The sequence below is a fragment of the Nycticebus coucang genome, chromosome 24, assembly GCF_027406575.1.
Source record: "Nycticebus coucang isolate mNycCou1 chromosome 24, mNycCou1.pri, whole genome shotgun sequence".
NCBI classification, from domain to species: Eukaryota; Metazoa; Chordata; class Mammalia; order Primates; family Lorisidae; genus Nycticebus; species Nycticebus coucang.
The window spans coordinates 23,240,479-23,265,735 of NC_069803.1; the positions used below are offsets into that span (position 1 = coordinate 23,240,479).

General features: G+C 45.5%; 1 protein-coding gene across 7 annotated transcripts in view; it reads right to left on the bottom strand.

Annotated features, from left to right (window-relative positions):
• Positions 1-25,257, bottom strand: part of PEBP4 (phosphatidylethanolamine binding protein 4) — a 203,746-nt gene that overhangs the window by 94,900 nt on the left and 83,589 nt on the right. The gene's annotated exons all lie outside the window — the stretch shown is intronic.

The following is a 25,257-nucleotide window of genomic DNA, read 5'->3' on the forward strand; positions in this document are numbered from 1 at the left end:
CCAGGCCACAGGCTTCTTAGGCCTGGGTGAGAAGTGGGATTTTATTCAAATTGCAACATAAAACCATTGCAGAGTTTTAGGGAGGTCAGTCATATGCCCTGATTTATGTTTTTAGGAGATCGTTTTGGCTACTGAGTAGAAAATTGATGTCTGGGCTCGGCGTCTGTAGCTCAGTGGTGAGGGCGCCAGCCACATACACTGGGGCTGGCAGGTTCGAACTTTGCCCAGGCGTGATAAACAACAATGACAACAACAACAACAAAATAGCCAGGTGTTGTGGCAAGCGCCTATAGTCCCAGCTACTCGGGAGGCTGAGGCAAGAGAATTGCTTAAGCCCAAGAGTTTGAGGTTGCTGTGAGCTATGATGCTATGGCACCCTACCGAGGTTGACATAGTGAGACTCTGTCTCAAAAAAAAATTTTTTTTTTTTTTGTTAGAAGGCCAGAGAGGAAGCCAGGAGGCCAGTGGGAGACTCTTGCAGTAGCATAGTGAGGGATGGTAGTATCTTGGGTTAGGGTGGTAGCAATGGAGATAGAAACAAATTGATGGGTTGGAGAAGTATTTTTAGATAGAATCAATAGGGTTTGCTGATGGATTGGCTAGTAGGGCAGGGGATAGAGAAAGAGAAACTGAAGATGACTCCTGGGTTTTGGGCTTGAGCAACTGGGCTAATTAGTGGCACAGAGAAAACTTGCAGAGCGGGATGCTTGAGGGGACAATCCAGTACATATGTCAGAGTCTAGAGTTTGAAGGAGAGATCAGGACTGGATGTACAGATTTGGGAATCATTGACACGCAGATGGTCTTTGACTCTGTAGGGCAGGCACAGAGAAGAAAAGAAGTCTCACAACTGAACTCTAGAACATGCTAACATGGAGAAGGGGGGGATCTAGGAAAGGGGATGTGGAGCCCAAAAGGTGAGGGGAACACCTGGAGGGCAGGTGTCATGAAAGCCAAGACAGAGAGCATCTCAAGGAGGAAAAAGTGACCAACTATGACAAATGCTGCTGAAAGGCAGGGCTAAATGAGGACACGGGTGTGGCAATCTGATTTGACAACTTGGGGATCACCCTATCTTGAAAAGGCCAGTTCCAGTGAAGTAGAAAGGACTAAGATTTGACTAGAATAAGGTGACCTGAGATGGGAAGTGAGAAATTGGAACTAGCTACTAAAGATGCTAATATGAAAGGAAGTTTTGGCGTGGACAAGTGAGGTACGAGTGACTGACACTAGAGAGAAGAAAGGGTCAAGGGTTTTGTTTTGTTTTGAGAGATGGGTGATAGTCAGGAATCTTTGTAGGCCAATGGAGATGATCTAGGAGAAAGGGAGGTATACGGCAGAGAGGGGATAGAGGATGGAGGGAATAGAACCCAGAACGAAAGTGGAGGGCTGGGTCTCTGGTAGCCGCAGAGGATACTAGTTCAGACTCAAGAGAACTGGCAGATGTGATGGTGAAAAACAAGGATCTATTTTCCAGTGAATTAGAGGCAAGGTCACAGAGGAAGAGGGATCATAGGAAGTTTGAGGACTGAGAAGAAGGTGAAATAGTCATTTAAGAAGGTGAGAAAATTAATATACATAAATATGCAGTGGGGTTACTAGGTAATATGACATTCTACAGTTGTGTGCTATTTAGTTGTTCAAGAGCAGATGTAGAACAAGTGGTAGGTGGGTTGGATGGGGATTTAGACCCATGAGTGTGAGCGAATTGGGGAGTGTGATGTGGCAAGACCCCCACAGCCTGAGAGGTGTGTTCAAGGAACAACCCCTAACTGCTGCTTCTCCCTTCTTAAAACAACTATAGTCCTTTCTCCTTGCTTCCTCTGCCAGAAGTCATATAGCCTCTGTACACTTTCTTATCTTTTAAGGAAAAGCACGTAGACTTCTCCCGCTAAAGTTAATCTTCACCCCATGTACTAAGATTCACATCATTAGGCTCAGCGCCTGTGGCTCAAGCGGCTAAGGCGCCAGCAACATACACCTGAGCTGGCGGGTTCAAACCCAGCCTGGCCCACCAAACAACAATGACAGCTGCAACCAAAAAATAGCCAGGCATTGTGGCAAGCGCCTGTAGTCCCAGCTACTTGGGAGGTGGAGGCAGGAGAATCGCTTGAGCCCAGGAGTTGGAGGCTGCTGTGAGCTATGATGCCATGGTACTCTACCCAGGGCAACAGCTTGAGGCTCTGTCTCAAAAAAAAAAAAAATTCACATCATTAAGAATATTGTTTACCATAAAACTTCTTTTACTTATCCAGTTACTTCCCCTCAGCCTTGTACAATGAAAATATCCCTACTCCTTTTCCTTACTGATTTGCAACATTGTTAATATAAGCAACCTTGTTTAGGTACTATATAAATCAAGCTGTTCACAATGGTAGGTGCTGGCTGCAGTCATCAGCTGTGCCAGACCTTCCCATCCCAACTCTTTATCTTTTATGCAATCTATGTTTCTTGTGTGATTTATTTTCTCAACTCCCTGCCATTCCCCCTCTGATTCGTTTACTCTTTGTGCTGGTTTGTGAAAGGGGAGGCAGAAAGAGAAAGACGAGAATAAGAGAAATAAAGACCTGGCTGCTCTTGACAGGGAGGGACAGGCACACTTCCCATGATGTTCCAAGTGCTTGAATAGAGGAGCCTGTACCAAGTACTGAGAGAACAGGGAAGAGGGAATCTAAATTTATCTCAGGAAGGCTCTAGAGCAGTGATTCTCAACCTTCCTAATGCTGCTGCCCTTTAATACAGTTCTTGTGGGTTGTGACCCACAGGTTGAGAACCGCTGCTCTAGAGTTATCTTTTGAGCTTGATCGCCAAGCTTGAGCAGGTAAGGGATCAGGAAAAGGCTACTCTAGGTAACAGAAATGGCTTGTATACAAAGGCATAGGGCTGTTTGGGGGCAGGGCTGGGCCACACAGCATCTGGAAAGGAGTGGTAGGTGGTAAAGCTGAAAAGGTTTGGAGGACTAGACAATAGAATTTTTCGATGGTGGAACTTGGGAACTCAAGGGTGAGAGGTGGGAGAGTCTGAGGAGAAGAGAGTTAGGAGGATGGCCAGGGAACCATGGCATCATGGACACAAGAGAGAAATAGTTTAAGGAAGATGTGGAGGTGGTATCAATGTCACAGCCATCAAGGGAGATGAGGACCACAAAGAGACCATTGGTTCTAACAATGAAGAAGAGAGGGATCTATGGGCAACTTTCCAAAAGTGAGTTGTTTCAAGATAAAAATACTGACTTTTGCATTTCAAGATCTGAAAGAAGCAATGAACCACATATTAGATGCTTTAGGAAATTAAGTAAGAGAATATGAAAATAAGACCAGGAAAATCTCTAAGGACTCAGAAGGAAGGGATAAAGAGATGAAAATATTAGGGAAAAAGAAGGGAGAGGGAGAGACAAAGAGAGAGAGAGAATGAAAAGCCCCAATAGAATCCCACAAGAAAAATGTATATTGTGTTCGATACATCCAAGAGTTGGTTCTAATTAAAGTAATAGGAAATAAAAAGAAACCAAGCATAAACACAATAAAAGAAAACATAAAACCATCTCCCCTCTTTCTTTTCCTTTTTTTTTTTTTTTGCGCAAATAACATAATCAACTACATGAGAATGCAAAAAGAATCAACTGGAATCAAATAGACTAATATTCAGTAAAGTAAGTACACAAAATCAGTACTTTCCTACATACTATTAATACTCATAAAGTAGACTTTTAAGATCCCATTCACAATTGTAACAAAAAATGTAAACTGTCCGAGAACAAACTTGATGCACATGCAAGATTATACAAATAAAAAAAAAACATTATTGATGTGTATGAGAAGGAAGTATGAATAGATGGAGTAAGACCCAGTGCTTTTAAATTGAAATAGTCATTTTGCAAAGATGTCAACAAATGTTCAATTAATTTGTTTATCTGGCATAATTCTAATCAAATCCTAAATAAATGTTTTGGGAACTTCACAGCATGGTTCTAAAGCCCAGAATAAATAAAAGAAAAAGATTAAGCTAAGGCAATATTGAAAATGATAAAATAAGTATGGAATTGATTTTGCAGCTATTAAAATATCTCACAGAGCTACAATAATTAGAACAATGAGGCATTGATTTAGGAATGAATAAGTAAAGGAAGCAAAATAGAAAAGCCAGAGAGAAACTCAAGTTTTCAACATATGTGTATTTAATATATCATGGTTATCATTTAATATTGTATTACTATAAGACAAAGTTATTTCAGATGAGTGGGGAAAATATATTTTATAAATGCTGTTGGGCAAATTGGCTGACTGCGTGAAATAAATAAATGAAGGTCTCTCTTTCAGATATCAGAAAACTTCCACATTTAAATATGAAAATGAAAAACAAGATTTTAAAACGGATTAATAACATAATATTAAATTTATATAATGAAATACTCTACTAGAATCATATCTTTTTATACTTATATGAGAAGATACATGCAATACACTAATATGTGAAATAAGCAAGTTACAGAATGGTTTTTATGATATAATCTCAAATATGCAGGAAAACTTTATGTATCTATCTTTATATATATATATATATTTATAGACATATTTGCATATGCATAGAAAATGTCTGGAAAAATATACACCAAACTGTTAACAGTAAATGGCATGAAGCAAAGATTGATATATTTAACTAGATATAATTTTGCATCTTTTACATGGCAAAAAAATATGAAATTAGATTCAAAAACAATAAACTGGAGTAAATAGTTGCAAGATCTATGAAAAAGGGTTAATATGCTTAATATATAAAGTATTTTTAAATAAATAAAAAAGACTAATAACCCAATGGAAAAAATACACAAACAACATGAGTAGGTAATTCATAAAATAGGAAATACAAATGATCAAAGAACATATGAACAAATATTCAATTTCACTAGTAATAAAAGACACACGAGAAATAAAATCCAATCTTTGCCTACAAAATTGACATTTTTTTTTGTTTATCCTCAGGATTTTTAAGGTAGAAATAATGGGTAGATTACAAAATTCTATGTATCTTATGATCTCACTGTCTTATTTTAGAAGAAAGAAAGAAGGCCCCCAAACATACATCATACCCCCACATGTGCACCCCTCCATGGAAAGACTAGAAAATAGGAAGTTAAATGTCGACTAAGGATCTCTAAGTGACAGGATAATTATAAACTTTATTTTCTTCTTTGTGCTTTTCCACATTTTTCAAAGTTTCTTCAATAAAGTGTATTGCTTTCACACTTAGAAAAATAAGATTTGTACTTTAAAAAAAAAGTCACCGTAAGAAGTCCCAGAACTTTCATTCTTCTCCTGTTCAAACAATATCCAGGGGGATTCTTCTCAATGAGAGGCTGCTCTTCCTTCCCCATCCCTACTTCTCCCCCACTACCTCTCCTGAAAAAGGAGGAAATTGGCCAGTCTTCCTTCTGGCATGTGAAACTCATTTCTGACCATGGCAGCCCACCCTTTAAGCATAGCCAAGAAAGGGAGGTGCAATCGACACTTCCAGCAAAGGAATTGTCTCTAGAGATTTTTGTATTTGCCATGTGTCTACAAGCCTGTTTTATACTTTTCTGGGGGACCATGCAGACCTACCAGGATGCTGGGTACGTTACAGGTACCCACTAATGCTTGTCGCACTGTGGGCTGCAGATCTTAGCTAAATCCTTCTCTTTTTTTGATTTACTCCCCCAAAATGAAGGGACTGAGCTAGATGATCTACTTTCCCTCAGGTTCTAGTATCCTTTTGCTGGATTCTGAGATATCTAACATACTGTGGAAGTAACCCTACTTATATGATCCAGCAATTCCATTTCGGGGGATTTGAGAATTAAAACCAGGGTGTCATTGCAGCACTATTTCCAATAGCCAAGATTTGAAGACAATTCAAATACTCATCAATGGATGAATGGATAAAGAAAATGTATTATATACATATAATGTAATACCACTTAGTCTTAAAAAGGAATAAAATACTGCAATGTGAAACAACACGGATGAACTTAGAGGATATTATGCTAAGGGAAGTAATTGCCAGTCACAGAAGGGCAAATTGTGTGATTCCACTTACATGATATATTTTAAATAGTTGACCCCCACAATTATCAGAGAAATGCAAATCAAAACCACCTTGAGATATCATCTAACCCCAGTGAGTATAGCCCACATCACAAAGTCTCAAAGCTGTACATGTTGGCAAGGGTGTGGAGAAAAGGGAACGCTTTTATGCTGCTGATGGGATTGCAAACTAATACAGCCTCTTTGGAAAGAAATATGGAGAATCCTGAAAGAACTAAAGTAGACCTTCCATTTGATCCTGCAATCCCATTACTAGGCATCCATCCAGAAGAAAAACAATCACTTTACCATAAGGACATATGCACTAGAATGTTTATCACAGCTCAATTCACAATTGCCAAGACATGGAATCAACCCAAATGCCCATCAACCCATGAATGAATTAATAAACTGTGATATATATATATATATATATATATATATATATCATGGAATACTACTCAGCCATAAAAAGATGGAGTCTTTACATCTTTTGTATTAACCTGGATGGAGCTGGAGAACATTCTACTTAGTAAAGTATCACAAGAATTAGAAACCAAGTATCCAATGTCTCAATACTAATATGAAACCAGTAGATGAACAAACACCCACACAAGAGAAAAACACAATTAAAGTAGTGGGAGGGAGGGAGGGGGGAAGGAAGAAGGGAGAGGGATTGTCAAGCTCTCACCTAACAGGCCCAATGTAAGGATTTATGGCACACCTCCTGGGTGAGGGGCACAACTGCAGTTCGGACTTTATCTAACAAACGCAAACAATGGAATCTACTTGTCTGTACCCTCATAGTAATCTGAAATTTAAAAAATAACACAAAATAAAACAGTCAAACCCACTGAAGCAGAGAATAGAACAGTGATTTCCAGGGACAGGGGTAGGGGGAACATGGGGAGTTCATTCAGTGACGCAAGATTAATTTGCAGAGTGACAGTACAACATTGTGCCCACAGTTAACAGTATTGTTTTGTACATTTAAAATCTGTTGAGGGTAGTCCGGATGTCGTTTTGCCCATGCCTGTAATCCCAGCACTTTGGAGGCCAAGGTGGGAGGATTGCTTGAAGTGAAGTTCGAGACTAGTCTGGGCAATATAGTGAGACTCTGCCTCTACAAAAATAAAAGTTAGGTGGGCAATGTGGTGTGCACCTAGAGTCTTAGCTACGCAGGAGGCTGAGGAAGGAGGATTGTTTGAGCCCAAGAGTATAAGGTTACAGTGAATTATGATTGTGCCACTGTACTCCAGCCTGAGTGACAGAGTGAGACCCTGTCTCTAAAAAATAAATAAGTAAATTCATGATATAGATTTCCTTTACTCTGATATCCTTAAATCTTCAACCTCTTCTAACTTCCCCAACCCTTTCTTGGAGGAGGTAACTTTCTCAATAACTTCTCAGAGAAAATTGAAGCCATCATGTAAGTTCTTTGAGATCTGCTTCAAGGCCTGTAACCCCTGGTGAACCTGCTCTGACCTCTCTTTCTCATTTCCAGTTATCTTAGAGAAGCTGGGAGATCCAAACCTTGAGAAGGATGAGCTCACTTTCTCCCTGCATGCTTTGGATCCCTTCTCACCATCAGTCATACCCCCTCTCCCCTGAACATTCCAGTCTCCTATTCCTCCTCCTCATTGCAGCCTGATCACACACTTTCATCTTTAGAAAAATGCCTTCCTTGACCCCCCATATCTCCCCAGCTAGTCCCCTACTCCTGTCTCTTCCCTGCTTCATAGGCAAACTCTGTGAAAGAACTGTCAACACCCTCCGCCTCTGTTTCCTTACTCCTTAACCCACTCTTCCCCCATCCCTTCTGCTGCAGCCCTTGCTACGATCACTATGTCCAGGTCACCAAATCCAGTGGATGTTTTCCAAACCTTACCACACCGGATGTCTCAGCTATACCTGACATGGTGGGCCACCCCTTCTTTACCAAAATATCTTTGTCCCTTGACTTCTGTGATTCCATATCATACTTCTTCCTCAAGCCTTGTTATCCCAATCCTGGATCTTTCTTTCATCACCGTAACCTCCTTCTCAGGAGTATCAACCCACAGGCACATTTATTTCTCTAACCCAGAGTCCCCTCTGAGCTCCAGACCCTGTATGTCCATTGACCCACTTCCCATCTCCCCTTGGCTGTTTCAAAGCACCTCACACTCATCACGTCCGATGGGGCTGCCTGGCCTTCCAGAGATTCCTATGCCTTCCTTCCACTGGTGATGCAAACCAGAAACCCAGGCGCTATCTTTGCCATGATCCTCCCTTGTGTCCTCTTCTTCCAAACTACCACCATGTGTTGTCATTTCAGCTTCCCAACAGCTCTCGAATCCACACATTCCTCCCCCAACTCCACTACCACCATGTCGATCCAGGTGGTTATCATCTTTTGTCTTGTCTACTGGAACAGCCTCCTAGGCAGTCTCTTTATAGCTTCTTTGGTCCCCTAATCAATTCTTTGCCCTGATCCAGAATATTCTTTCAAAACACAAATAAGATCATATCATGCTTACAATCCCTCTCTGCTTTCCATGGATCCTTAATATGCCCTCCAAGTCCTTGCACTGTGTTCCCACAGTCTTCCCACCTCTCCTTGTCTCAGTGCACACACGAGCCTTGCACTCTGTATTCCACTCTCATGGGCTTTCCTATGTCTAGGATTTGCCTTGCTCCCTCCCACCTCACTCACTGCCTATGCATATGTCTTCTCTATGTCTGAAACACATCCTCACTGTCAACTCACCCCCTGGAATCCAGTTAACTTCCATTCATGCCTAATGACTCAGTCCAAGGTCATTTCTCTGGATTTAAGTATTCCTTATCTGCATTTGAGCTTAAGTTCCTTTGTTAAACATTTGCACATTTCTTTCCTTCAGACAGTCATCTCAGTTTATAATCAATAATATACTCACTGGCATAATTTTTGATTAATGTCAGAGTCGGTCGCAAGGCTATATAGCCTCCTTGAAAGCAAAGATAGTGTCTATTTCTGCTTACTATATATCCCCAGTAGAGCACAGTATCTGCACACAGTAGACACTCAATAAATATTTTGAACAAATAAACAAAATATACAGTAGAAAAAAGTTGGCCATCCAAGGGACTATGACAAACTGGTAAACATACAGAGGTCAACATAAGGAACTGGGCCTACTTTACTTACACATACATATGGTACATGTCTGGTCTATGAAAAGTAGATCAACTTAAGGAGGCAGTCAATGTAAAGAAGTGCTCAACTATGGAGGTTTTACTGTATATTGGCCCAGGTGGTTCAATTGTTCATTCATTCATTCATTCATTCATTCAATAAGCATTGATTGAGCCCTTGTCATATCCTAAGGATCACTCTAGGGGCTTAGGATAAGAGATGAGAGAGGTACGGCCTCTGCTTTTGAGGACATACTGGTCTGAAGGGGATTTGAGTGTACATGCATAGAGTCTTAGCACCCTTTGAGCTCTAACCAGATGTGCATCTAGCACTGCAGAAGCAAACCTAAGGAGGTGATCAACTCTGCTGGGGATGACTACATAAAGCCTGACAGAGAATGTTACCTCTGAGCTGGGTCCTGATGCATAGAAATGTGTCCAGGAGGAAGGCCATACCAGTCAAAGGAAGTGGCACATCCAAAGGCAGGGCAGCAAGTTGTTCAGTGTGTCTGGAGGGTAGAGTTCACAAGACTGAGAGGTGGAAAGGGAGAGAGGCAGCAGATGAGGCCAGTTAGGATTGATGGGGCAGACGGGCACGTGCTGGGGTGGGTGCAAGTGCAAAGGTGGGGCGTGGAGTGAGTAGGGTGCTGAGATCAAAGTGAGGTTGGAGTGAGAACTCTAACTGCAGTGGGGATGATTGGAATGCACACTGCAGGGCCTGTGGGGGGCTAATAGGTCAATCCGTGTGAGGATGGATCAGCATAGCATATGAGTGGTCATTCCTGGTCACATGTTTATGTCTTCTGAAATTCACATGGGGAAGCCCTACCTCCCAAGGTGATGGTATTAGGAGGTGGGGTATTTGGGACGAGATTAGGTCATGAGTATGGAGCCCTTACAAATGGGATTAGTACCTTTATAAGAAGAGACCTGGGACAGCTGGCTTCCAGTGTAGACAGTGAGAAGGTTACAAGCCAGGAAGCAGCTCTCACCAGATGCCAAACCTGCCAATGCCTTGGTCTTGGACTTCCCAGCCTCTAGAACCCTGAGAAAAAGTGCTTGTTGTTTCAGCGTGCGGTCTGTGGTACATTTGCTATGCAGCCCAAACTGACTAAGGCAGATGGCCAAGCAGAGGGCTTTCCTGATGTGGAGATGAATGTTAGAGTCTCTGAGGTCTTCTCCCGCCACCTTGCCATGCGAGGAGTCTGTGTCTGTCTTTCCTGGAGAGGAAGAATGAAGTGTTCTTACAACAGAATGTGATCACATTTCAGGAGACATTGAGACAGTCCTGAGTCCTAGAAGTACTGAGAAGGAGGGGCTGACATTAATCGTGTCTTTTATTTTCTGTGTTTTCTCAGGCTTTAGGGGCTTTGATGACCTGGGAAGATTGAGCCTCCCAGGGCTAACTAATTCCTAGAGATAGCAAACATTTACCCCAGAATATGCTCTTCAAATGAAAATCAACCAACACATCTGCTTGACCATCTCCTTTATCAGGCCGAGCCACAGTCATCCCAGGGCCAGAAACCAACTAGTGGCTGCCCCTATCCCTAGAACTTACCAGACCAGCCAATCCTAAGCCTGTCTGCCCTGACTTGCTCAGTCTTTCCTGTGGAAACCACAATGAATGTTCTTGCCCACATTTCTCCTTGCTGCCTCTGCCTCCTGACCAAACCTGGTGCTTCCCACATGACCCTACACCATGTCTCCTGTTTCCAAGGAGTGATGACAGCCTTCTCCCTTCACCACTATCATTTCCTTCTGCAAGTCCTAGGTACATTTGAAAACAAGGCCCTGACTTCTTAATGCTCAGACGTCCATCAGGCCCATTTGTAGCCTACAGGAACCTGGGGAGAGTCTAGCACTGCCAGCTCCCATTCTCTGATAGGACTGTGGGTGTGGCCTGTTGCCTTGAATGGCAGATGGAGTTGACCTGACCAGGTTAGTGTTCGTGGTCAATTTGGGTGCAGAGCCCTTTTCTCCAAGGTAGTGGTCTTGGCTGAATATTAAATTACCAGGGGAGTTTCTCAAAGCTATCAGAGCTGGGCCCCATTGGGTGGAGATTTTGATTTCAGGGAGAATCTAGGTGTTGGTGTTAATTTGGAAATTTCCTAGCTGACTCTAATGCAGTGTTAGGGACAAGAACTATACTAGCTGACTCTATGCAGTGTTAGGGACAAGAGGCTGACTCCCCAAAGTCCCTGGCCAAATCCACCTCTGGCTACAACCTCAGTTCCTTTCTTCTTGCTTGGTGTGCTTAGTTCAAGGAAGACAATGTGTCCTCTAGATAAAGAGGGCAGACTTCTCCCGACCTTCACTGGGCCCCTAGTGCCTCGGACCCTGGAGATGAAAAGGCTCGAGCACCCAATCGAGATGCTTAAGTCACAAACACGAGTTGCCCTGCGCTCCCACTATTCATGATCATGTTGGTTGAAATACAAATTTAGCCCAGAGTGGGCTGGTTGTGTTTGAGCCTCCCCCACAAAGTTCTGTATGGGAAATCTAGTTAAGAGCCTTCTTCCTGGGGGAGGCTGAGTGTAACAGCTGCTCCTCGCCAGGGCTGACAGGCCCACCAGGATGCAGGCTGGGCGTTGCCCCCTGGGCCTAAAGCCTTTCATCCCCAGGGACCTGCTCACATTTCAGGCGGGTATCCAACAGGCCAGACTTTCTCTCCGCAGTTGCTGCCAAAGCTACGTCCTGGGCTGTGTGGACAGAGGCACGTCCCCCAGGAGCTGGGCTCACATCACACTTTGGCACCTTGGGAAAGAGGTGTTGTGTAGTCACTGTGGATCAGATGTCCTTCTCCCTTGCCTACCTCTAGTATAGAAGCTGGGAAGATAAAATACTGGATTTACCAGCCTCTACTGCCCCCGAGGGCATGTTCTGACCAAGAAGATGGAGAAGCAAGTCTCTGGAGACAGATTTCTTCCTGAATAAAAGGCCAAGTCTCCCTTGGAGAAAATCTTTGGTGTCATTTGTTGATGACATGTCATCCTAGAATATGGATGTGACACTGGATGTATACCAGCCATCCTGTGACCAAGAGGGGACAAGTGTGAGGCTGAGGCCCTCTGTGCTAGGATGATAAAGCCTAGAAAGGTGGGAAGAGCCTAGGCCTTGAGTTGCTCAATAGACCCAGGGTTGCCAGCTCCTAGATTTGTTGTTGCAGAAAACAAACCAACACACTAGGTTCCTCAGGCAGAGACTTTTCTTCCTTGCACCCAAACACATTCCTTTTGACATATATGGCAGTTTTGACAAGTGATTGCCAGAGGCTAGTCCTCAGAAAGACTGATGTTGTGGCAAGGTTCTCAAGTTAACAACAGATGACCTGGATTTGAGCCCCAGTTGTACATATAGGTTGTGTGTTCAGGGAGTTATTTACTCTCACGAAGGGATAGTTTACTGATCTGCAAAATGGCAATAATACCTGTCTCACACAACATGGTTATTCTAAAAAAATGAGTTACAAGTGTGGAAGTAGTTTTAAGACTGTGAAGCAGTATCTATGGGTCAGGCTTTGTTACTGTGGACAAATGGCACCAGCATTTGTTTCCAATGGCCCCTGGAGTAGAAGTTACATTGACAGCTAGGAGACTTCCTCCAAATGATCTGTCTCCAGCTGCCTGGAGCCAGAGAGACTGAGCTCCTCAGTATCTCTTGTGGGCCTAGAAGGAGGTGGCCATGAAGACACTACCCCACATGCAGCCCTCAGAATTCTGGAACACTGGAAGGAATAGGGGCCACGTTTCCTTAATGGCAAATTTGGTATCCAGCGTCTTCCACAGCCTCCCAGAAACGAGCAACCCCCACTCTCCTGGGAGTGCTGCTCATTCTGGTACAACTCAGATTGTTACAAAGCAGTGTGTCCTATGGAGCCAGAAAATGCCTCCTTACAACTCAGACTTTCTTCAACAATGACCTCAGAATAAGCCCTGTCCTTGCACATGGCAGCCCCTCAGGGCAGTTATCACATGCTCCAGTGACCTTCTCTTCACTCAAAAGGCCTCAATTTCTTCAACTAGTTCAGCTACATCCTACACCCTGCCTTGAGTGGTTCACAAGCTGTGGAGGGAGACGGATGTGTATGCAGTTACAGAACCATGCATAGCATCAGGATCCAGGACAGACATATACACACAGGGCTGTGGGAACGCAGGAGAGGTGGGGAGGTAAGGCCTTGTAGAGAAGGTGGTACTTGATGGGGAAGAATAAAGAAAGATTTTGCAGGGCGGCACCTGTGGCTCAGTCGGCAAGGCGCCGGCCCCATATACCGAGGGTGGCAGGTTCAAGCCTGGCCCCAGCCAAACTGCAACCAAAAAATAGCCGGGCGTTGTGGCGGGCGCCTGTAGTCCCAGCTACTCGGGAGGCTGAGGCAAGAGAATCGCTTAAGCCCAGGAGTTGGAGGTTGCTGTGAGCTGTGTGAGGCCACGGCTCACAGCAACAAGTGAGACTCTGTCTCTACAAAAAAAAAGAAAGATTTTGCAGAGTCAAATGTTGGGGTCTGTGGTTGCAGATGATATGGGCCCAAGTCAGGTAGGGCTATCATTTGGTATGGCTAGAGACACAGCGCCAGGAACCAGGGGCCATTGCAGGGAAAACCCTCCCAATAGAGATTATTATTCTAGTTTACAGATGGAAACATCGGGGCTCAGAGGGACTGGGGATCTACCTGAGGCAATATCCTTTAGTGACGTGAATCCCACACAGTGGCTATGTGGCCTTGGGCAAGTTGCCTAAACTGTCTGGGCCTCTGGCTCATTGTCTGTAGGATGGAGATAATAATAATCACAGGGCCTTTCTCTTAGATTGTACACAACAGTACATGGCTCAGAATAGCGACTGGCACACATGAAGTGATCAATAAATGCCAGTCACAGAGAACAAGCAAATGGCTTCTCTGAGCTTCAAAACCACATCCCTTGTCTCTAACTCCACCCTGTTCTCCCTGCACAGGGCAGGCACAGCACAGGGGACAGAGGGACACTCAGGGGTGACTTATTCACAACAATATGGTATTTGTGTGTTGCAAGTTCGTGCACACTTAGGTCTCTGGACACTTGTGAAATTTAAAACATCCATCCTACAAAGACGTCCTTGTTGGCAACGTGTCCCGCCAGCATCTCTGAATCAAGTGCCTTCTGCCACTGTCCTGCCCAGTCCTCTGGGGACGGCAGTCCCTCCAGCATCTGCCTGCTCAAGATGGCTGAGGGAAGGAACGTTCTCGTGGGGCTCAGGCAGCCCTGGCTGCATGCCAAGGGAACGCAGGCCAGCCAAGGGGTGAGTTCAAATCCTGGTGAGCTCACTGTACTTTGTCCCTTCTTCAAATCCCCTCCTCTGTTTCCTGGAGCCACTGCAATTTTTCTGTCTTAATAAAGCTGAGGGACTTATTTAAATTTCAAACTGTCATCCGGAGCCAAGCAGGCAGCAGAAATCACTACATGTCGAATGATGAATTAAGAGATCCATACTGCATGGGAGGGAGGCGGAAGAGGAAACTGATGGAAAAGAAAGGGAAAAAAAGAGGTCCTAAGTGACAAAGGGCATGGATCATTTCATTAACTGAAATAGTGATCAGGAGAACAGCTCTGTCTCCAAAGTCACTTTCCTGTCTCCCACCTTAACCGGTTCCTCCTCTGACTTAACCTATTTCTATGAATGGCACTGCCATTTTGTCAGCCATCAACTTCAAAGTATGAATCACCTTTCAAGTCTTCCCTCTCCATTCATGCCCAATTCTTACTGATTTCCAAGTTCAGGGTCTCTCTTGAGTCCATCCTCTCTTCTTCCCCATTCTTTCTGAAACCTTTGGGTGAGGTCTGTACCAGTTCGTGCCCCTACTATTTCAGTAGCTAACAGGCCTTCTCACTTCTTTCCCTCCCTTCCTAGCATTTGGGGCTTGCTTACAATTAGAGTAACCTACTGGTGTCTTGGTGAATCAACTCTCTGGGAAAAAAATAAAATCAGACCCAGATTTGTGGCCTTTGCTCATTTCTGTGGGTAAGTATTCACACCTTGTTGATCTGAGCTACCAATGTGAGGTCACTGGGTGCAGTGTTGGAACGATGCACAGAACCAGCTCTTGCAAGCACATTTCTGCCCCATAATCGGCCTAAAAAACAGCACCCCACAGAACAAGTAAGAACTTAAATATTATAAATTTAGACTTTATAACCTGATTTGAGGGCCTCCACAGCCAGCTCACCCCAGCTGACCCTGTCCAGCCCTTACATGTGCCCATGTAGCTGGGGGACATTTCTAATTCCCACTGTGATTCTTGCTTTGTGGGATATCTCTGTCCCTCAGATAATCCTTGCCAGTATTCAAGACACAGTTTATTTATAAAGACTTCTTCTGAGCCCCCTAAGCCCTCATTCTTTGAACCCCAATAGTGTTTGCTTACACCCTTGTTGGAGCACTTGCCAAGCTATGCTATGTATTTAAAATAGACAACTATTTTAAATTGAACATGAACTTTATGGCCACCCAGTACTACATGTGTGGGCTTCTTTTGGCCTCTATTAGATTATTATTGTCTTGAGGCAGGGACTATTATTTCTTTGTTGCTCTTGAAGTGCTTTGTGTTATTTTCTTGTACACAGTAAGTGCTTAAGAAATATTTGTTGAAATGAATTTACCCATTTCCTCTGTAGGGATAAGATATTGTTTTCATGTTCTAGGAGGGGGAAGAGATTTCTGGCCCCCTAGCTGGACGAGCCCCTTGTACTGCTGGCTCTGACACAGTGTCACTTGCTATGAAGCTCTGCCTCAGCCCAGGAGAGCAGAAGCCTCTGGACGCTCACTCACACACTAGGCTGCCTCCCAGGAAGTCCAGGTCAGCTCAGCAGACCTAATGGACTCTCCTAAGAGAATCCTTGGAAAACACTGGTTGGGCTGGCTCCTCGCTGGGCCTGGCAATTTTGGCCTTTGCCTAAAAGCTGGGCCCGGGTCTCAGCTGACTCAGAAAGCCTTGGTGGCTGAGCCAGAGCCAGGACAGTTCTGCCAGGCCTGGCACTGAGCTGTGCCATGGCCTCCTCTGCTCCTGGCCTGAGCCACCGCAGTCGCCAGGGCCCCTAGTGTGAAGGAATTTGAGTTCTAACTTTAGGTGGCTACGTGGCTGATGGCTGTGTTTGTGAATATCTCATTCCTACTTTGGTTGCCCAGCTGGTGGGAACAGAACGGGTAGTCATGGGACTGTCATCATGTGCTGTCCAGGTTAACATGTAGCATTTCTATTACTATTAACAGACTTTCTGCTCCTCACTCCATCTGTTCTCTGAAATAATTGCAGTTGTACAGACCATGCCTTCGCTACAGGCAAGCTCTGGGGAAGAGGATAGTGCTTTTATGAGAAAAAAAAAGTGTTAAAAAATAACAGCAAACATGAGAAGAGAGTGGGAATGGAGCTAGCAGCAGGTTTCCAATTTCTTTCGGATTCCGGCCTGCAAAGGTGGCGTTTTTCACACTTGTTGGGGATGACCAGGCCCAGCTAGATAGGGGTGAGAGGCCGGGCTGGTGGTTCAGCCTTTTGGAGGTAGGTCGCCAAAGGATTTGGTCCTTGGGCAGGCTACCCAGTGAGGAGGTGCTAAGCAAGGGTGGGGCCCTCAAGCTGAGCAGAGGCTTTCCAGAAGGTGCGGCAGTGTCCTCCTCAAGGGATCTAGATGGGATCAAGGCCTGGAAGAAATGCATCAGGAAGGGGATGGAGATGTGGAGGTTAAGTCTGGGCCTCTGATGTTCCATAAACCAAATGGCAGGGGTTAATCTCAACAACCCCGTGTCTTGAAGGGCTTTTAGGAGAATCAGTGGGTTACTACAAAATATTCAGAATTCTTCTGGTGGAGGGTTAGGAGAACTGGAAAGGATGATTAAGACTTGGTATGCGAAATACCATAGCTACTAAAAGCACAAAACAAATACTTGCGGGTTTGAAGCGTTCTGATTTGCGAGCATAGCGTGTGGGGGTTTCTGTCTTCCCCTGGGTGTTAAACAAGGCATAACTGTGAGAACCACAACCTGACGGGCCCCTTGTGATTTGTTCTGGCACCTTCTCTCCCACTGCCTGCCTTGCCCATGTGAGGGGCCCAGCAATGGCTGTAGCATCTCATCTGCCGAAGCTGAATGTGGTAATCTTGCCCCCTTGCCCCAAACTCCATCAGAATGGGCAGGAGGAAAGCTCTATTGAGCTTTTTAGGAGTGAAATTGATAGGGAAAGAAAGAAATGAATTAAGAGAATATAGCCATGTGATTTTCTAAGACTTCTTCCAATTTTAAGGAAGTGTTTTCACTTGAAAGAAACCCACAGAATGTGACTGGTCTGTTGTAAATAAGACATTTGTTGGGGAAATTTTTTTTTTTTTTTTGGTGGGATGCTATACTATGCTCCATACCCATCTAAAGTTTAAAATTCTGGAAGGGCTCAGAGAATCAGAGGGATATGTGATGATGGCCGTAACACAAAACATGTGTCACATATCAGGTAGATTTTTTTCCTATCTTCTTCGCTTCCAGTGTCCCTCTAATCCAGCGGTTCTGAGCCTGTGAGTCGCGACCCCTTTTTAACAATGAAAATACATTGTGACATTAGGAAGGTTGAGAACCACTGCTCTAAACTGACCGGAATGTTCTAAGGATCTTTCCTGAAACTAGGTTCAGTGGGGACCGGCAGATCTTTATTAAAGAATTTTTAAAATACACAGATGTGGCTGATAATGTGGCCCTGTGGCCTGGAGCCTCCCTAAAGAACCTCGTTCTCTCTTATTAAGGAATTAGGAGGGGAAAGTTGTGATTAATGCTGTCCTATGGGCAAATTTTTTTAATTGCCTTGAGAAGGGCCACATGTTCTCCTTGGGCCAATGACTTGATTGGAAAGAATGAGAGTGTGTCTGTGTTAAAGACTAGTTATATCACATTAGTTTTTGAGGTGTTACCTTTCACCCCACTTTGTGATCTCTGCAAGGGGCCTTTAGTGTCCCCTACATACTTCTGCATGTGTCTGATGCACAGGAGATTCACAGTAAATGTGGATGTGAAAATATGAACACAATACATGAAATATATAACTAATGGTACTAGTGACAGCCCAGGAGATTACTACCAAGAAAATGCCTTTCCTTAAAAAGCAAATCCTGGATATATCATTAACGGAATCAGTAATAAAAGATTATCACATAAAAAATAGCTACCATTAATCAAGCTCTTTTATCCTACATCCCAAACTCTTCACTTCCTTGGCTTCATTTAATCCCACAGCAAACAGACCAGCTCAGCACCACCATCCCCATTTTAAAGCCGAGAAAACTGAGGCTTCCGGAGATTGAACAACTTGCCCAAGGGCACATCATTAGTAAACAGCAAAGGCAGAAAAATCAAACCCAGTTCTGACTGTGAAGTGGAGGCTCCTAGCCACTCCACTCTTTCTGCTGCCCTTTGAGGGGGAGGAAGCCGATTTCCGTGAAATGCAATCATGCCTCTTTAATCTGTCAGAGTTCTTCAGGGGGTAAATAACTTAGTGGGAAGGGAAATTGTATTTATTCTTTCCAAAGCCTTTGACAAGGTTACTTTCAAAATTAAGAACCTTGGGTGCCAAATATTTTGTCACTGAGAGGAAATAGCTTAGGGACAACCACGAATAAAGCAACAAACATTTCTTTCTCCGTTTACTTCTAGATTGCATTCTGTTGGGTTCAGTTCTAGGCCTTTTTCTTCTACACTTTTATGGAAAAGGAAGTGTGCAGTGAGACCCCCAGGCCGTCAGATGAGGAGGGAGTTCTTTGGCCTGTGTAAATGCCGCCTGGTAGGGCTAAATCCAGGCTGACCACGTTGAAACTGGGTAGGCCCAGGCCAGGCCCTGGTAGGAAGAATCCTGCATATACTTTTGGGAGGACAATTCAGAAAAGGATAAAATCCCTACAGACTGTTCACAAAGGGCCACTGCAACTGGAAAAAACACTGAACGGTTGGGCTTCACTAGGAAGCAAATGTATTTCCTGCATATTTGTGGGCGGCCTTTGCCCAGAACCCTTATAGGCCTGGCCTGGAGGTGCTGCTGCCCTTTTGCTTCCAGTGCTGCAGAAAAGGGCCACTCAAGTGATCAGATAGAAGGAATGGAAGAGGGAGAGGGAGAGGGAGAGGCCATGTGAGGACAGGAGAAGGGGATGAGACATGATCAAAGTATTTCAAATTACTGAGAGTACAAATGTTTAAACACCACCTTGGTCATCAAATCCTAGAAGGCAGAACTAGAACAAACCCTGACACTTGAAAAGAAAGCAGTTAGTATAGATAAAAGGAGCTGCTCACTTACACAGTGGGTAGTCGATTTGTCTAACGCGTTACCCCCAGAGAAGAGACAGGTTGAAAATACAAATTGCTCTTTAAAAGGTTTGGGGAAACTTATGGGCGATCGATTCACAATGGATTCTTGGGTAGATCGTGACTTTTAGGATACGTTGAGGATTGAGAATGGAAAGGAGATTTGGAGAGTTGTGGTAATTAAAAGTCTCTGAGCGCAGCAGCCAGAGGCAGCGTTCACAGCTGAACAGATCATGGGTTCTTTGGACCCAGGGTGCCAACTCTGATGCGCTCACTGGGCTGAAAGAGGTAGGAAATAGTATGTGTGCATTGCGAGTAGAGTGAATGGGGTTTACAAAAAGTAATTTCTGGTCCTTGCAAACATATGAGCCCTGCCTTTGGAAGCATTAGGGAGAGCCTTAAAAATCTGAGTCCACAGAGCTTTGGAATGCTATTGCAATGAAATAGGAAGAATGTGCCTCTGTTGTGAGACCAGAATCCCCTAGAAGTGTGTGCAGGGCCACTCTTACTACCATTAGAAGCAGGCTGGCTTCACAGGTGGGCAGCCTGTGCAGCTGCCCGGGGTCCCTCCCTCACTTAGAAGGGCTGGTGTTTGGTTTAACGCTCTATTGTTTCCATCTTGAAATTCCTGATGATTTTTGAATTTGTATTTTGCACTGAGCTCCACAAATTATGTAGCCAGTCCTGATTACAAGCTACTCCACTGATATAATAATGGAGGGACCAAAGGAGGGCCAAGGGAGAAGGCCAATTGAGGCAACTAGATCCAAATGATACCAAGAAGGGGAACATGTATAGAACAGTTTCCTAGGAAACTGGTTGCTCCATCTAAGTGTCACATGTGTGCTTTGCTGAAAACGTCTCCTAATGTCAGGGAATAAAACAAGAGAAACCAGGGCCAGGAGAACCCAAGGCACACATCATAGTGCTCAGTGGCCTGCGGCGTGGCCAATCCATGAATGGAACCATCTAGAAAATTCCAAAATCATCTAGCAAAAAGAAAAAATAGACTTTGTTGGGCCTGGTCTCGAGTGGATGTTTTAGGGTTGAATTGTGGCTTTACCCTAGAGGTGTGTGTTTTTCAGAAATATTCTCCAGTAACAACTTTAGCTCATAACAAGGGCCACTCCTGAGTTCTCTTGACGAGCTCTAGGTGAAGTTGATATTATGAAAGGTGGGGGGAAAAGACACTCAGGAGAGCCTGAGGCCAGGCTGTGCTCGCAGCGCCTGGCACTCCCCCATCAGTGCTCTGAAGCCCATTTCTAACAAGCACTTCATTCTCTGCGGTTTGCCTTTTCCATCTTCAGGGCAAGTTAACTCAAATCCTCCTCAGAAAGCACAAAGGCACTGATTTGGTTATGGAAGGCAAAAATAAAACAACTACTAAAATAATTAACCTGCGTGCTCATGTTGCCACAAATATAATTCCAGAAGAAACACCAAGATGGGACCCCAGAAATTCTCCGCAGACACTCATGCAGCTCCAAACGGCATTCTTCAGTTGACAGAAAAAGTTAGTTTAAATTATGCGACTACGGCACAAGGGAATCCCAAATCGCAAGGCTTTGCCTGGCTACAACATTTCAAGGATCTGGATAAAGTTTCCCCACTAGATTTTTCTCCCTTTTCACTTAACTCTGTTCTCCTTTCTCTCTCTCTCTCTTTGTCTATTTGGAAAATTGGTTCTGATGGGGAATGTCTTGGCTCCAGGTATTCAGAGAACTTACCCCTTCCTAGCCAAGGGCTTTGAGAGGTGTGCCCTGAACCCCTGGCAGGGCTGCCTCCTGGCTCTCAGTAAGAGATCAGCATATTTCTCTGGCACAAGAGAATGCGGGGGGTGTGGGGGGCACCTATCCCATCCTCAGCAGGCTGCAGGGTGATAGAAGTCACTGTCACAGCAAGCCAAAGCCCTGTATGTCTAAGATCACGATGTCTAAGGTCATCTCCACGTGACCCAGGGTAGAGGGGATTCAGTTCCCAGGACCACCAGGGGAGCTGCCAGCCTGCCACTCCCTGTCTGGTCCCCACCTTCCTGCCCCATCAGCATCTCTTCCTTGAGGGGTAGAAGCAGGCTCTTTGGTAGAAGGTAAGGAGGGATGAATTTCGACTCAGCCTGAAGGAGGAGTTGCTTTGTGTGTATGTGTAATTTTTGAGACATAGTCTCACTCTTGCCTTGGCCACCTGAGTAGCTGGAACTACTCCACCATAATGCCCGGCTAATTTTTCTGTTTTTTTTTTTTTTTGTTTTGTTTTTTAGAGACAGAGTCTCACTTTATGGCCCTCGGTAGAGTGCCGTGGCCTCACACAGCTCACAGCAACCTCCAACTCCTGGGCTTAGGCGATTCTCCTGCCTCAGCCTCCCGAGTAGCTGGGACTACAGGTGCCCGCCACAATGCCCGGCTATTTTTTGTTGTTGTTGTTGCAGTTTGGCCGGGGCTGGGTTTGAACCCGCCACACTCGGCATATGGGGCCCGCGCCCTGCTCACTGAGCCACAGGCGCCGCCCAATTTTTCTGTTTTTTGTAGAAATGGGGTCTTGCTCAGGCTGGTCTTGAACTCCTAAGCTCAAGCAATCAACTGGCCTCAGCCTCCCAGAGTGCTAGGATTACAGGTGCAAGCCACCAAGCCTGGCCAAGGAGGACTTTTAAGAGACAGCACTGAGCAGCCGTGAAGTGGACTCCTTAGGAATGAGTAGAGTTGGGAGGGAAATTAATTCACCACTGAGGGTGGGGATGATGTAGAAGAAGCTGCAGGCTTCCTTCAATCTTGTTGTTCTCCGAGTCTACATATTTTTTTTTTTTTTTTTGAGACAGAGCCTCAAGCTGTCGCCCTGGGTAGAGTGCTGTGGCATCTCAGCTCACAGCAACCTCCAATTCCTGGGGTCAAGTGATTCTCCTGCCTCTGAGTCCCAAGCAACTGGGACTACAGTCACCTGCCACAACGCCCGGCTGTTTTTTGGTTGCAGCCATCATTGTTGTTTGGTGGGCCCAGGCTGGATTCGAACCCGCCAGCTCAGGTGTATGTGGCTGGCACCTTAGCTGCTTGAGCTACAGGCGCCGAGCCAAAGCTATGTATTTTTTAAGGCAGGTCAGCTCTGTATGCAGCTCTGCAGCTTGCTGGGGGTAAAAACCTCCCCATCCTTAAGGGCAAGAAATGCATCCTCAATGTCACAGTCATTCCACTGTTATTCTGCTCTTGTGCCCACAAGGCACATTTCACTTTAAGCCACTGTTTGACGCGATTTCTTTAGAAATCTGTCATCTGACCATATCACAGGCCCTGCTGGGCAAGCTGCTCTGCTCCCCTCTGGTCTTGGCCTGATGCCTGACCAGTTGTGGAATGAATGCATCAATCAATAAACGAATAAATGCTGCGGTCGGCAAGGCTTTGGGACTTCCCTGTTCTTGTGCTCCTCCTTGTTTGTGTTGGACTTGACTCGGGGCTAACTGGGATGGCAGAGGCTGGGATAGGGATGGGGCAGAGACGCCAGGAGAAACGCCCCAGGAGGGGGGGCTCTGGGCTCTAGGGGCTCTAGAGACCAGCCCCTACCCTGGTCTCCACTGCTGAGCTGGCCTGGAGAGCTTCTCTTGCCTGTGCCCTCTGAATGCCACTCTGACATACACACCGGCACACACAGGTCGGGTCAGCCGGCTCCCCCTCCAGTCACTGGCCTCTCAGAGGTGTGGGAAGAGGTGACCCAGGGGGAGGCAGATGAGGAGAAACAACAGCCTGGGAAGTCCTGGGACCCAGAGTTAGTCCCTTCCCCAGAGTAGAAAGGGGGTGGCTCTTAGAAGTGAGGGGCTACTGCTTTAAAAAGTTCTGAGACTGGTTTGGGAGACAGTCTGGCAACCTTAATTGAGCCTAAGTAGGCATCCTCATCACCTCAGCCTAAGGAATCTCTGCCAGTTCCCCCACCCACCCCAGACCACCTTCTCCTTTGGCTGCTGGGCTGGTAGTACCAGAAGTGCCCCCACTGCGCTCTCACAGCCCTTCCTCCCCTCAGAGATGAAAAGGCCAGAGCATCAGGGAGCCTCAGGCTGTACCCATCAAGCCGGTGAGGGGTTGCGGTGCTGACCCAAAGTGCCCCGACTCTGCTGCCCTGCGAGGGGGGCACCTGCCCGGCCTGGGGCCAGCTTTCCACATCCACCACGACCTGAGAGTGGCCAGCGCTGGTGAACCACAGGGGACTGGATGCAAATATCAGGGAAGACATGGAGTATTGGGGCTCAGGCCATGTGGAGACAGCCTGGTAGGGGGATGATGGAGAGTCATGAGGAGACAGGAAGAAGGGAGATCCTGGCAAACCGGCCCTCAAGATATGAGTGACGCTGCTTCCATCCCTGTGCGTGACCTTCTGGTACAATCCCTGCGCAGTGATATTTTGTCACACTGTGCTCTGGCTAGGGGGAAGGCCGGGTGGTTGGACCCATCCCTCTGAGGCCGAGAAAGGAAGTGGGGGAATGTCAGGAAGTCTGTTTCAAGGCCCACCCCAGGGTGGCAGAGGTCAGAGCTAGCATTCAGATCTGCTGTTCCTCTTCTGTCCTACCCCGGCCCACAGCCATTTAAGGTGTCACTTCCGCCTATTTAAAGCATATCCTTGGAAAGAGTCCCCTACCCCACCTTCTTTACTCCCTTAACAATCCTCATTTTCTTGGGGATTTTGTGGAGTCTGTCTAATTAGAATCCCGAGCACTACCCTGGGGTGAGAGGAGAATCTTCAAAGGACAGGAGATGCTGGTTTTGTCCCTAACTAGTCGGGTAACTTCAGGCCTCCTCATTAGTAAGATGACAGGCTACTATGTTAACCAGTGTGATGAAAATGTGTCAAGCGGTCTATAAAACCAGTGTATGGTGCCCCATGATCGCATTAATGTACACAGCTATGATTTAATTAAAAAAAAAAAAAAAGATGACAGGCTAGGTCTCCTCTGCTTCTCAGAGGCTTTATTTATTATACCATCTTTTCAGAGAGGCTGGAGTGCAGTGGGGTGATCATAGCTTACTGCAGCCTTGAACTCCTGGGCTCAAGAGATCTTCCTGCCTCAGCTTCCAAAGTAGCTGGGACTACAGGCATGCATCACCACATCCAGCTAATTTTTAAATTTTTTATAGAATTGGGGGTCTCACTATGCTGCCCGAACTGGTCAAGAACTCCTGACCTCAAGTGATCCTCCCACCACAGCCTCCCAAAGTGCTGGGATGAGAGGCATAAGCCACTGTGCCTCACCATTTATTTTAAAGAATAAGGCTGCCTGGGTTTTATGAGGTGAGAGCAGAGGTACCAGTCAGCCCTAGGCAGCATGTCTACAAGTGGGAGGGCAGCCCCAGCCCTGTGTCCTTCTCTGCAAGAATGGTCACCACCCCTATCACCAGAGGATAATGTCCTTGGGAACACCATCAGAAAGACTGGGTGGGCAGAGGAACCCAATGACAGTCTGAGTTCCATGTACCCCCTTAGGTAGCCCTGCTCAACAGCACCCCTAGCCCCCAAAATGCACCAGGAGAAATGCCTGGGCCAGAGGTGGCTGTGGGAACCCTCGGAACCAGAGCCTGTTGCTCTCAGTGGGGGTAATTGCTGAACTCTGTGAGGCAAACACCTGGAAAGAGCTAAAATGACTTTAAATGCCTAAACATGTTAAAACAAACCTTCCAACACAAGGCTTTTAGGGGTATTTTTTTCTTTTTTCCCTTTTTTTTTTTCTGCCCCAGCACTAAAGCTCTCTCTCTCT